Genomic DNA, 13,307 nt, shown 5'->3' on the forward strand with positions numbered 1-13,307 from the left:
GGTCAAGAACAGATGGAAAGGACAGGGAGCAGAGGACACTGGGGAAAGCAGGGAAATACAATCAGGCGAGAAAGGTTCACTTCATCCTTTGGACTTCTGTTACCAGGATCCAGGCAATGCCCTCAGCCTCACCCTTAACCTCGGCAATTGCTGGCACTTAGTTACACAGATTTGCAGTTGGTTGCAAACTGTGTCACACTATTATACTTCACAACAAAAAAGTAATATGTAAAACCAGGTTGTTTCTATGCCTTTGCTCTACTACTTTGTCATCATAGAGTGGGAAAGCTTGGAAATAAATCGAACAAGACAGATAATGGTCCTGTGTATAAATGGCACTTACAGCTATTGTTCTATTTCTATCTAACACAGAGAAGTATACCAGCTCTTTTATTCAGAAACTCATCCAGAAAAACAAACTTTGGATAAATGAAGATACATAAATTAGCTTGAAAAAGAAAATTAAGTGGTGTTCGATGAGGAGATAGTTTATTAATTCAATATATGCCCCCCACTCTTATTTGGCTTGAAAATAAGGTCACATTTTCATTGCACCTACAACTGCAAGCTGCTATCCAGACAGGTTTCAGTGTACTTGGGGGTCACACCTCTAAGACTGCCTTCTCCTTCAAGTACATTCCACAGTTAGAGCTATACTTTTGTTCATACTCTGACCTACTCTGTGCTCATCGACGTTTTTTTTGGGTTGTTTTTTTTTTTTCTAAGAGTGCCAGAAGAAGGTACAAGTCCTCAAGAGCAAATAATTATAATGCAAGGGCTCAAGCACCATGCCACAAAGAAGTCCACATGTAGAACACAATGAACACCACCAACAAAATGCAATTCAAGTGTCCACTCTTCCTTATTCAAAAATCACAGCTTTGACTCCTTTTGTCACTCTTGTTTTATTCACTGTCATCATCCCTGCAAGAGTTTGGCAACCAGAATCTGACAGAAACTGACAGTAATGCAGTCATCCTTTGCTTTTCTTACAGCAGCAGCTGTCAGAAGCTATACCACATTAAGCCAAGTACTAGTCATCATGAAGCTTTTCCAACATTAAAATTTAAGAATGTACCTTTGGAGAGTTTAAAGTAAGTTAGGATTGTCATTTCATGATAGAGAGATGGATGGATAAAGGAATGGATGAGTAAGGCAGAGAACAAGTATCACAGCATTACACGAACAAGCCATTTTAAAAATCCAGCTTTTGCACTCTTGTTCTACAAATTCCAGAAATAATGGTAATATTGCACAGCATAGCATTCCAGGTATCATTCAGTGTCTACATTAATAATATCAAGGAACTTTCTCACCCTTCTCAGTAGATAACAGATCAAAATCACAATTTTGTAACATTTTGGCAACACCCCCACCATTCTCTTGTAAGTATTGTTACATGGGTTCTTGTTCTCTGACACCGGTTCTGAGATTTGTCATTTTTAGGCCACCTATGTCCTGTACAGGCCAGTTTCTCTCTCATATATAGCCTGAATCTATAAACATGTCCATCTGTAGATACACGTACTTTTTAGAATACATAGGACATAGGACAAGTCAACCCAACAATAGTAACTAATATCAGCAACATAATGATAAGAAAAAATTAAAAATTGGCTTCCAGGAGTGAACATTTTTTTTTGTTTTCAGGAAGTCCCATCTAACAGTGTTTAAAAAAACACTAAAGCAATTTCATCCAGACTAAATAATACTAATAAAGCAATCTAAAGCAAAATAATAATAAAAGGAAAGCAAGTAGTACACAGTAACTATCAATATTCATAGTACTTATCCAGTATTACGGTTCATGTAACTGCAGAATGCTTATCATGGAAAACACAAAATCTGGTCTAATATGAACATTAAAATACACATGTTGGCATAGCACATACACATGGAACGCATAACCTAGAGACAGTCACCTACAGGCTGTCTCACCAATATATATGAAACTGTATTTAGTGACAGAACTTAATTTTAAAGCTTCCCTGTTCTATAACCCTTGATCTCTCTACTGAGCGGCCAAGAAGAGTAATCCATCGGTTTGTGTTTCATAAAATGAATTTAAAAAACCCTATCCACAACTGCACTGACACCACAGCAGAACCCAAACACTTCACTAAACACATGAATATGATTCAGTAATATCTGATTAGTTACTACCACACACTTGGTTAGAATAGGATTAGTGCCAAAGAATTAACAACACATTTGTTGCATAAGTAATTTGAATAATTTTTTGCTCTAAAATATTACATGCAGTTACTTTACTCTTAGAGAAAACAAACAAAAAAAATCAATTCACAAGAAAAAAATCCAGTCAATCCTAAAAACCTGCTCCCAATCAAGCCCTTCGCGGTAACAAGTTAATGCATCTATCTTACAGGAAAAGTACTACCAGCTAGTGAAGCCTTTGGGGAAAATTCAGTTAGTATACAGTGGATAGAGATGGACAAACTGTTAAAAAAAGTACTTTGGTTCAAGAAACTCCCAGTGGCTGGATGTTCACATGCACAAGCCGTTTTAAATTGATAAATTCTAGGTTAGTACAACAACTGAGTTACAGTTTTCCACAGAGCCACCACCAACACGCGTTAGAAATCAGCTGAAGTGAAAAAAACTGTTGGAAATCACATACTTAAGAAACCATTACTGAAAGGTAGAGGACCCCTAAACTGGGAATGGGGGGGAACAGAGGCACAAAAAGAAAAAAATAAAAGCAAAATACTTTTTCCCTCCCTCCCAGACGTTAAATTTGCTTAACGCCTTGTGCTTTACCTCCTGGCGACGTGGGCAGGCGCCCTGCGCTCACCCCGCCCCGCCGCAGCGTGAGGGGAGGCACCGCGCACCACCAGGCGGCCTGCGCCCGCAGGCGTCCGCGAGGGGGCGGCCTCGCGACTCGCCCCGCCCCGCGGGCTGAGGCGCCGCGGGGATTCGCGAAGCTTCCAGGGCGGGAGGCGGCGGGCGGGGCAGCGCCGGCGGTGCCATTGCCTCAGCATGCCTCCGAGAGGACCAGACCCGGGTAGCAGGTCCTGGCAGGGGTGGGAAAATGGTGGCCTCTGCGTGCACCCCTCAAGGCAATTCACTCCCACAAGGCTGGCAGTTTTGTTTTTTCTGGCTTAAACTCCTGAATGTTGCCCGTGTGTGTATATATATATATTTAAAACAGTTGTCACGGTATGAGGGCTTAAAAGCCTGTATGAAGGAAGCAGGAAGAGCGGGATGCATAAGGTCAAGTGGAGAGGCAGAGCCACAGACCTCCCATACATAAAAGATTTTGCAAAGACCAAAGGAATAAACCATTTTCCATGGTTCTTGTGCATAGAGTAAGTGTCACTAAGTATAAATTGCAGCAAAGGGGATTTAGTTAGCCGTTAGGAATAAGCTTCCTGGCAATAGGACAAAGAGAGACTGCAATAGTTACAAATGTAAAATGTGGAGCAGCCTATCAAAGACACTGCCCAACTTGGGTAGGGGTTGCCGGCTAAGCTAAAGGGCCTCCTGAAACCCTTCCAGCTTGGTTTTCTCTGAGTTTTTAACATTCCTATAGGATTGTGTCATCTATACCATTTTTAGGAGCAATTTCTTTTAAGGATGAAAATATTGTACCCTTGTATAAAAGTTTGGACCTATGTTTTGAGAGACTAAGCAAGACGTGGCCATGAAGAAAAGACTATTTTCATACTGATGAAACACTCCAGTGAGAAAGAATTAGGCATGAAGTAAAATTTTTGGTGAGATTAATTCTGAAACAGTTGGTACTACATTTGAACTACTCAGAAATAATTCCTCATACATACCAACATTCCCTCTGAATGGCTCAGCTGATACTTGTAGAAACAGCTATTAGCTCAGTATAAATAGCATCAATTTTTGCATTTTACGCAATGCTCTGCATTCCAGCTTCTAGAAATTTCCTACATTTTCTGGATGGTTATCTTTGTTTCTACACACTTTCTCTCTGCCTAGTCCTTGAAACATACTACAGCAATATCTTTTAAAAGAGGCAGCATAGAAGCAAAATGTGTTTTTAAAAGGAGAAAATTATTCAAGCTATGTAGAGAGTTACCTGAGGTTTTTGTCTTTTAAAGAAAAAAATTTTTATGGTGGATAACCTACATCTAAAAGCTCCACCATGTAAGCTCCACCAGAATTGCCTTTTTTTCTAAACTTAGTGTGTTCTATTAAAAGTACAGCTTTGTGCTGTGGTGTACTCTACAGTATCCATGCATATCAAGAAATGGTGACAAGATATAGAGGGACAGCAAGACTATTAAATATCCATCATGCCACTCTGGATCAGGCTTAATGCAATCAGAAACACATGACTACATCAACTTATCTCCTTTGATCAAATGTGATTAAGTAAGTCATTAATTTTCAAGACAAATAAAAAATGCAAGATCATTTTATTATAAATGTAAATGCCTGTCTTCTTAAATGATTTTTCTAAAGGAAGCCCTTCTAATACAGAACTTTGTATACTTCAGAGAACAGTTGTTTTAACATTGGTTTTAATTTTAATGAAACATTATGTATTTGTATGCATGTCTTATTTCCTTTTTTCTCACACTGCTCATGTTGTCAAGCAAAATTTGTGCATCAGCTTGATCAAGATAATTTCATTATACCATTGTTACCATTATGACTTGGGCAATTAGTAGTTTATAAGAATAAATTTATAGCAATCAGTGATTGAGGCACATTTGCAGTAGTCAGGGTGTAATAAAGCCCAATCAATTTCTTTCATTTAATATGTAGGCTGTGACCCTAGTTTTGATGAGAACTCTTAGCTATTTCATCTTTAAATAAAAAAGAATGTCTGCAAGCAATTATAGTGGTGTGTTAATTGGATATTCCTTTTTATCTTTTATACTACAGAATGCATTGCTAACGAAATCCTTGTTTTCTCTCTCATTCCCTTTCTCTCTCCCTCTCTGTAATGAACTGATATTGACTTGGTGTATTTTGCTAAGACAATGGGCCAGATTTTGATTTTTAGCAGCACTGGTGTAAATCTGGAGTGACTTCTCTAAATTAAATAGAATTACGAAGATTTCTATGCACATAACTGAAATCAACCCCACTCCTCTTTTTCCAGTTTTTGTTGCCAATAACAGGACCTGATTCAGCAGCCCTTACCAGAGCTGAGTGCTACTTCAAGCTATGATCAGTCATTGTCGTATATATGAACTGAAGCGTCAACTGGCATGCAGTACTCAAATGGATGATTCCTAAGCTTAAAGCATTGGCTTAGTCTTTGCCCAAGGTACTTTACTGCATTAATTCCATGCTGATTTAAGGTATCTGATGATAGATGAAAGTAGTACACATTACATGGAGAAATGAGATGCCAACCCAGATTCAATCAGCATTACACAGGCCAAGTTGTACATGTTTCATGTTCCACCAAATCACTCATTGACCTGAATAGGTCCATCATTTGGGTAACGAGTTCATACTCGGGACTAATAGAGGCATAAGCATTCAGATAAAAGGTTTTGTGTCTGGAATATGTACGCATTGGGACAGTTAACCAAAAATGTTCTTGATATTTATTTCCCCCAATGAAGAGATTTAAAACATGAGGCAAAATTTCAGCATTTCCTTGGTTTTGTGTCAGTATTTTGAAGATTTCCCCATCACACAATAAGGAAAATGACAAATACTTTTTTAAATCTGTTCTGGCATTTAATCTCTAGTATTTGGAATTAACTGTGTTCTGTAATAGAATTCTGGAATAATTAACAAAATGGGTTTTATGCTTTAACAGGGGTATAACTTACCTTGGAAATGTTTTTATTATCTATGTTGTGTCATATCAATAATTAGGCAAGTGAGATATTTTACAAGCAACAAAAATGTTACCATTCTTCAGTGTCAAATTTTCATGTCCTGTGTCTCTTAAATTTAGGCAAAATTTGTTTGCGTAAAATTTCTCATTTGTACTGTAAAGCTAGAAGACCTTCAAAACAATCAATTGTAGCACTATCTGACTAAAGGAAAATACTGCTGGTGACTCCAGGGCTCATGCAGACAACATCTAATTCTTATTTAAGTGTCTCCTGATCTATTCAAATGCTTTACTCTAGTTCTGTGATTTATCAGTGCTTGTGATAGTTTATTACCTGCAGGCTTTATTTCTGGCATAATTGCAACAAACATTTTACTTGATGTTTTCTGAGACTGGGGGGATAGAATCCTGAAATCTTTAGTCCTTAATGAAGCAAAAAATCCCCCTGAAATTAACAGGAATCTTACTTGCGCATAAACTCAATGAAGACTGAAGGGTTATACACTGCTTTGTACATCACAGAATCACAGAATGGTAGGGGTTAGAAGGGACCTCTGGAGATCATCTCGTTCAACCCCCCTGCTCAAGCAGGCACACCCAGAGCAGGGGGCACAGGAACGCATCCAGGCGGGGTTTGAATGTCTCCAGGGAAGGAGACTCCACAACCCCCCTGGGCAGCCTGTTCCACTGCTCTGGCACCCTCACAGTAAAGAAGTATTTTCTCATCAGAAAACTTAGCTCCCCAAAAGCTCATTTGAATTTATTATGGGGGGGAAAGCTTATTAAAAGACGGGCATAAATAGATTCTCAAAACCTCCAAGCAAATAGTGATAGTAACCTGGCTTAGGCAAATGAAGAGCAAGCAAAAAATCAGGTGGCAATGCATGGTAGGGGATGGTTCTTGTTCATCAGTTAGAAGTATTTTGCTGGGGAAAGTTTAGAAAGAAGACAGTCAACAATGTATGTACATATATATACACACATGTATGTGTATATGCACACATGTATAGCCTAAAACAAAGTACTTGTATGAAAGAAGAAACTGATGTTTAACGCTGTGGCCAAGATAACAAAACATGTTCCTTGTGGATGGCTTAATGTTAGAACTACCTTCTGATCATTATGAAGAGCAAAGAAAACATACATTTTCCTTTGTATGCTATAACTTGGAAAACAGCTTTTCTGAGTTTAGAAAAAAAGATTAGAATTTCTAAGACTTGAAGATAATCTGTGTAGACATTCACCTGTGTCAGGAGTTTCTTACATAGCTATAAATGCTTCAGAAGAATACACAAGTGGCACTTGCTTGTGCCTAATGGTTGGAGATACTACGATGAATAATGTTCAGTATATTTAGCTTATCAATTTTATTATGTTCCTTAGTTATTCACAGTCTTAGAAGCATGGGGGAGGGTCAGACAGAAGGAAAAGATCACTTTTTAATAAAGGCAATGGGCAAGGTTGAGGAAGAATTTCGGCTCTCAGTTCTGAGATGGATTTCCTCTGTGTCTTTTAGAAAATTGCTTAGTTGGCCCAGGCCTCAGTTTCTCTTCTGCAAAATAGCACTTCCTAAGCAAACACAATCTTTTCCTTGTTCAGAGGTTGTAAATAATTTTTGCAACTACAGCCCTGAATAAAAAAATATAGCAATATGATTTGGAACTGCTAAAAATACAAAGAAATGTAAATACATCACGTTGTTAATGAGTATTTTCACTTATGCTTCTTTGCAGTTTTCCCATTGTAGTGATAGATCTTAGGACCAAAACTTGCCCTGGCTTTAAGATGCATTTTGAATGCCACCCATTCACTGTTTAGCATTTGGATTTCATTACCTTTTTATACGTCCATCATCCTTTAATCAATAACACCAATGTGTAAGCATTGGGACCCAGACATAATAACAGAAGAAAACTAAAATTTCAAAACTAAAAATATGTTAATTGCCTTTCAGTTATTCTTTTCAGACAACATATGCTTGTTATCAGAGTTGCAGGATAGGCTGGGATTGATCAGTAAGGTACATGATAACATTCCCATCTTTTGATATGCAGTCCTTATCTGTACCACAACAGCATGGACAGTTCTGCAGCTCTGACTGGTGTCAGTTGAAGACAACTGACAGGACCAATAGCAATCACTGCTGGGTCACCATATTTTCAATACTTAACTTCAGAGCAGGAAATACAATGACAAATAGCTTTACAGGTGATGCATGACACAGGCAACCAGATGAACCCAAAAATTCCTATTCTGGCACACAGTGGAAATGGGACATGATTTTTCATAGGCATTTTCATAGAAAACAACTAGTCTGCCTTAGTTATGTCAAAGGTTGACAAGGAAAGCAAATTCAAGGTGAGAGTATTTCACACTAAAATACTTGTTCAGGACTTCTGCTTATTTCTATGATGGACTACTATCCAAACACCTTCTCCAGCTTAAGGTGTACGTATAAGCATAAATGGCCATGTCACAACCGATTAGGCTTTTCCAGGGGACATCTGGACTCTGTGTGCATATAAAAAAAAAAAGGGATAACAGTGTGTACGTGCATATATGTGCACTCATGCCCTTACAGACATCTGAGGAAAAATATACATCTAATAATGCCAACCTCCACCTGCCAAACAACAAACCCATGGAAAAATCAATAAGGAAACAACTTTGCAGAAACTTCCCTGACTTCTGAACATGAAAGAGGCTTATGATTTAAAAAAAAAAAACAAACAGGTGCACCAACAAGTTGTCCTGGTGATTTTGATAAATTAATTACAAAATATATTTTTAAACTTCAGTGATACTACTTGTTAATTTTGTTTAATTGAAAAGCATCTAAGACACATTTGTCGTGCAGGACTAGCCTAGTCAAGTATGATTACAAGTATGAACTAAGTAGTCAAGTACCCAAAGGGTTTACAGCATACAACAAATGTTTCAGAAGGTGTGCTGACTTTGCAGGTTTTCTGATATCACATTCTGTAACATGGTAATACTGACAACATATGAAAAGAAAAGAAAAATATTAGTCTTTCATTTTCTCCCTGTGGGTAAAATATTGCAATTCAATCATACTATTTTCCATCACATGCAAAAAATAATCTTGATTGTGACAACAACTTTGCATCACATATGGAAAAAAACTATAACTACTGGTTTTGAAAAGAAAAATGAAAATATTTATTAGTTTTCTGCTTAAGACGTTGCTAACTCAGTGGATTATTTTTACAGGAACTGAAGAGGACAGCATGAAAATTCCTTGGCTCGTGTCAGAATTTTGCATCAGCATAAGCATTTGGAGATGTGCTTAAAAATGGAGCTTAAATAATATCTTCTCTTGGTGTTATCCAGTTGCCAGAGTTTATTGATTTGAATGATACTTGTTTGCAAGATGGGGGCAAAAACAGTCTCCTTGTTGTCACAGTTGTTTTGTGCAGCTATTGATGTGATGAAACAATTTCATTTGTGGAATACTGTAAAGCAGCAGCTGCCTAATGGAAATGAAATACTTGAAGAAATTGCATGCATAAAAGCTTCTAGGTGTTTAAACCTCTGGTCAAATGAGACAATTTATAATGTTAACAAACTTAATTCCAGAACAAGTTGTATCACAATTGGACCTGTCACTATAGTACAAGTAACTGTCCCTCATGATTCATTATGACCCACCCTGCTTGACATGTGGACTGAGTGCAAACAGAGTGTGGAGAGTCGGGAGAGGGAAGATAACAGAGATAAATCTAAATTCATTCTGGAAGCAGTCACACTCAATGACATATTCACTGACTTCTTCAACAGCTCATTTGATAATGTTCTTTCTGCACTATTCATTTTTCTGAAAGATGAAAGCTGGCTGAAGATCTCATCTGCTCACTGATGCAGGGAGAAGATTTGAAATTAGCACAAAAATAAAAAAAGGGAGGGGTGGGGTGGTGTGGAAAGCAAGCACTTTCTGATTAACAGTTTCTTGGTCCTGACAGGGAAGGCTAAACACCCTGCCTTTTCAGGTCACCTTTAATTAGATATGCATTATAATTCTACGATATGTCAATGGGCTGGCTCTGTCTGGCAGAATTGTGCTTAGAGAAGGGGGAATACATTAATCACAATAATTAATTGCTTGAAGAATGGAAACATTGTTTTCTGTCTCGGCTTGTAACGTGATACATATTTGTATGAATTTTTTATTACTGTTCTGCAAAAGGCTCAGTCTAGGAGGTTAATAACATGATTGTAAGAAGACTGCAAAAAAGGTCAGTAATTCTTGGCCTTTTATAAATTCCTGGTTTGAGTTTCTTTTTTTTAAAGTGAGGAAGTAAGGGGAGGAGGAGACAATGCTAATTGCATTAGCCAGCCAGAATGTTACATAGTTCATTACTGGAAATGAGAATTAGAACACCAGCTAACTGCTTTTCTCCACTGGTACTGAAAATATACTACACCTGCTTCTGCTGATTTGCCCGACTTGTTAATTATCCAGAAAAATCTGGTTCGGTATTTTATGACCAAATTAGTTACCAGCTAAAGATTACAACTGGCTTGCCAAAAGGAAATTAAGAAGTGTCACATTAGGTGGGGGTAAAAATAAAAATGTGATACTTAAGGGTTATTTGGGGGGTTTGCCTTTAGAAAATGCCTTAAAAGAATGCTGTCCATTAAGTCTCCTTTAATTTTACATTAAGATTTTAAAATGCCTGTTAACATTTTGGAATTGTCAAGAAAGTTTACCAGCCCAGACAAGTGCCTTGTAGGTCATCTTTGCATGAACATTAACAGCTACAATACGTGTATCTGTAACCATACAAACACTGCATCAGTACTTCTGTATGTTCTCTTGAATGAGGGCACAGAAACAAACTTCTGCTAACACATTGCTTCACTCTTTTTCATCTGCGTTGCAAATACATGTGTGAGTACGCATATCTTTGTGCATGCATGTCCATATCAACATTATCCCAAAAAAAAGCAAAAGTGGCAGCGTCACAGAGAACTACATGCTTACTGATACACAATGCCTAACTCTTGGATTAGGCAAATACTCGTTTGCTTATTCAGCACTCCGCATTCTAGGCCACCATTCAGATGCTGTCTTTGCCTGCCCTTACTGTTCATAGGACTCATTTGTTTTCCCTGATCGCATCAATAATCTTTCCTGAATAAATTAATCAGTCCTCTGTCCATTCAGTAAAGCTTTTGTTTTCCAAATTCATAATTTCTCTTAGCCAGCACCCACTTTCTCGCATCCATAAAAGACAGGAAAAGCAAGAAGATGAGAGGGATACCTGAAAGGAATTCAGTGAGTCATATGCATACACGTATATGGTAAACCTGCTTCTTATTTAAATCAGGAGAGAGGAAAAAATATTAAAAAGTACAATTATATTTGCAAATCTCTTTGACGTTTTCTAAATGTACTAAACTTCCTTGAAAAAAGAGAAGTTGCAAATATTACAGGTACATTCTAAGAGGCTTCCAAAACATCTGTCATTAATACAGCCATCTACGTTTGTGCTCCTTTTTCATCCTAGGCACGTTAGGGTTTTTTTTCCTCTGAAATCATGACAGAAAATTATATAGCATAAAATCTTTAATACTAGTACTATTTCTTTATCTGAAATGCAAAGATCAAATAAGTAGTCTACAGAATAAATACAATTAAAGATAGAAACGAAGTGGTATATTAGATCTTCAGATGGTATAAGTAAATACATGAGTAAAAAGTATAACTTTTTGTGAAGCTATATGAGGAAAATACCAAAAAACAACAGAACATGATCCATAAAATTCCCACCCTCCAGAAAGACATATATTTATGTACAAAAAGAATGTGAAATTAAGTATTTTTCTATCTAAAAGAATAACAAAATAATGTTTAAATTATATTCCAGTTAAGTCCAAAATTTCATAAAACAGACATTCTAACAGAATGGAATATAGTTATACTTTTCCCCTCAAAAGAGATAACAATAATATACAGGACCAGTATAGACTGTTATTCAGCAATGGCTCTGTGCAAGACATAAACTGAACAGTGCCAGTGCCAGCCATTTAAGTGGCTTTTATTAATGTAACGCATTTCCAGTCACATTAAATATTTTTTTTATTTTAATAAATTTAAGGCTTTTCTTTCTAAGTTGTCTACAACCTTACGTCGCCTGATTTTATACATGGAAAATGAGCCTTAAATATTGTCAAATAAATTGCTACCGTTACGTATTCATTTCTATGGATATAAAGAACTTGCAATACAGTGGAAATTCAGAATCAGGAGTTGGTAGACACTTCAGAAGTCATGACATATTCCAAAGGGAATCACTATGAATATTTTTAATACACGATTGTGAGACTGAATCTGCATTTGTTTCGTCTCTTATGTGTTGCCTAGAAGGCTGTGAAAGGGGAGGTTTTTCTGATCTAAAGGAGCAGCAAAACATCCTAACAAAAAATTCTATTGCAGCAGTTATTCATTTCAGGAAGGAAAAGCTGTGTAACTGAGAAGTTGTTGTTAAAAGGAAATCTCCTTATTAAAAGGAGCAATGAAAAGGACAAAAATTTTAATGATGTCAGGGACGCTATTTATTTAGGCAACATCATCATAGAGCTTTAATGGAAAAAAAAGGAAATTCATCAACGTCTAACATCTACAGAAATTCCTAGAATGGTCAAACAGAGGAAAATAGGACACAATGCATGTAAACTACTAGAATTGTTACTATAATTATTTCAAATTCCTCTCAAACAAAATATTATTAAACATACTTTAGGACTTACGCATGAGAAATGTAATAAGAACAGTTAAGGAACATGAGGCTAGAGCAGAAGAATTAACTATTTTCACCAAAATGCAAAAGGAAGGAGCTGGAGAGGTTGCCCTAAAGGAGCCTTTTTTATGAAGGTTGCGTCAGAGGATTTGTCTGGAACTGAAGAGCCAGTAGAAGAGGTAATAGGAAAAAATAACTAAATGAACAAGAGTAAATTGTCCTGAACAGACAGAATTCATCCAGGAATTCTAAAGAAATGCAAGTATGAATTTCATATATTTTGGTGGTTAACAAAAATCAGCCTAGATAACAAAGAAATGAAAGGTAATAAATGTGAAGCAAATTCTCCATGAAAGTTCCAGGAGATTGTAGGGAGTTATAGAGCAGTAAGTCTGACTTCTACAACAGACATGTTGGTGGAAATATAATAAAGAGTAGAATAGGAAGACAAGTAGGTAAATAAGATTGAGTGGGCAACAGTCAAGACATTTTTGTAGATCAAAGTCAAGCCTCAAAATCTATCAGTTTTTTGAAAGAGTCAATGAGCATCTTGATAGGAGTAATCCAGCTGATATATACTATACACCTGAATTTCTAACAACCTTATGGCAAAGGTCCTCACCAAAGGCTCTTTCTTAAAGGCGTTTCTTAAGAGGAAAGCATTAATAAGTGGGAAACAGGTATCTATGTATCAATATATTTCAGTAAGCATGAAAGACAGAGCTCAACAGTTACTTTTCACAATGTACAAG

The sequence above is a fragment of the Phalacrocorax carbo genome, chromosome 5 (genome assembly GCF_963921805.1).
Source record: "Phalacrocorax carbo chromosome 5, bPhaCar2.1, whole genome shotgun sequence".
Classification (NCBI taxonomy): Eukaryota; Metazoa; Chordata; class Aves; order Suliformes; family Phalacrocoracidae; genus Phalacrocorax; species Phalacrocorax carbo.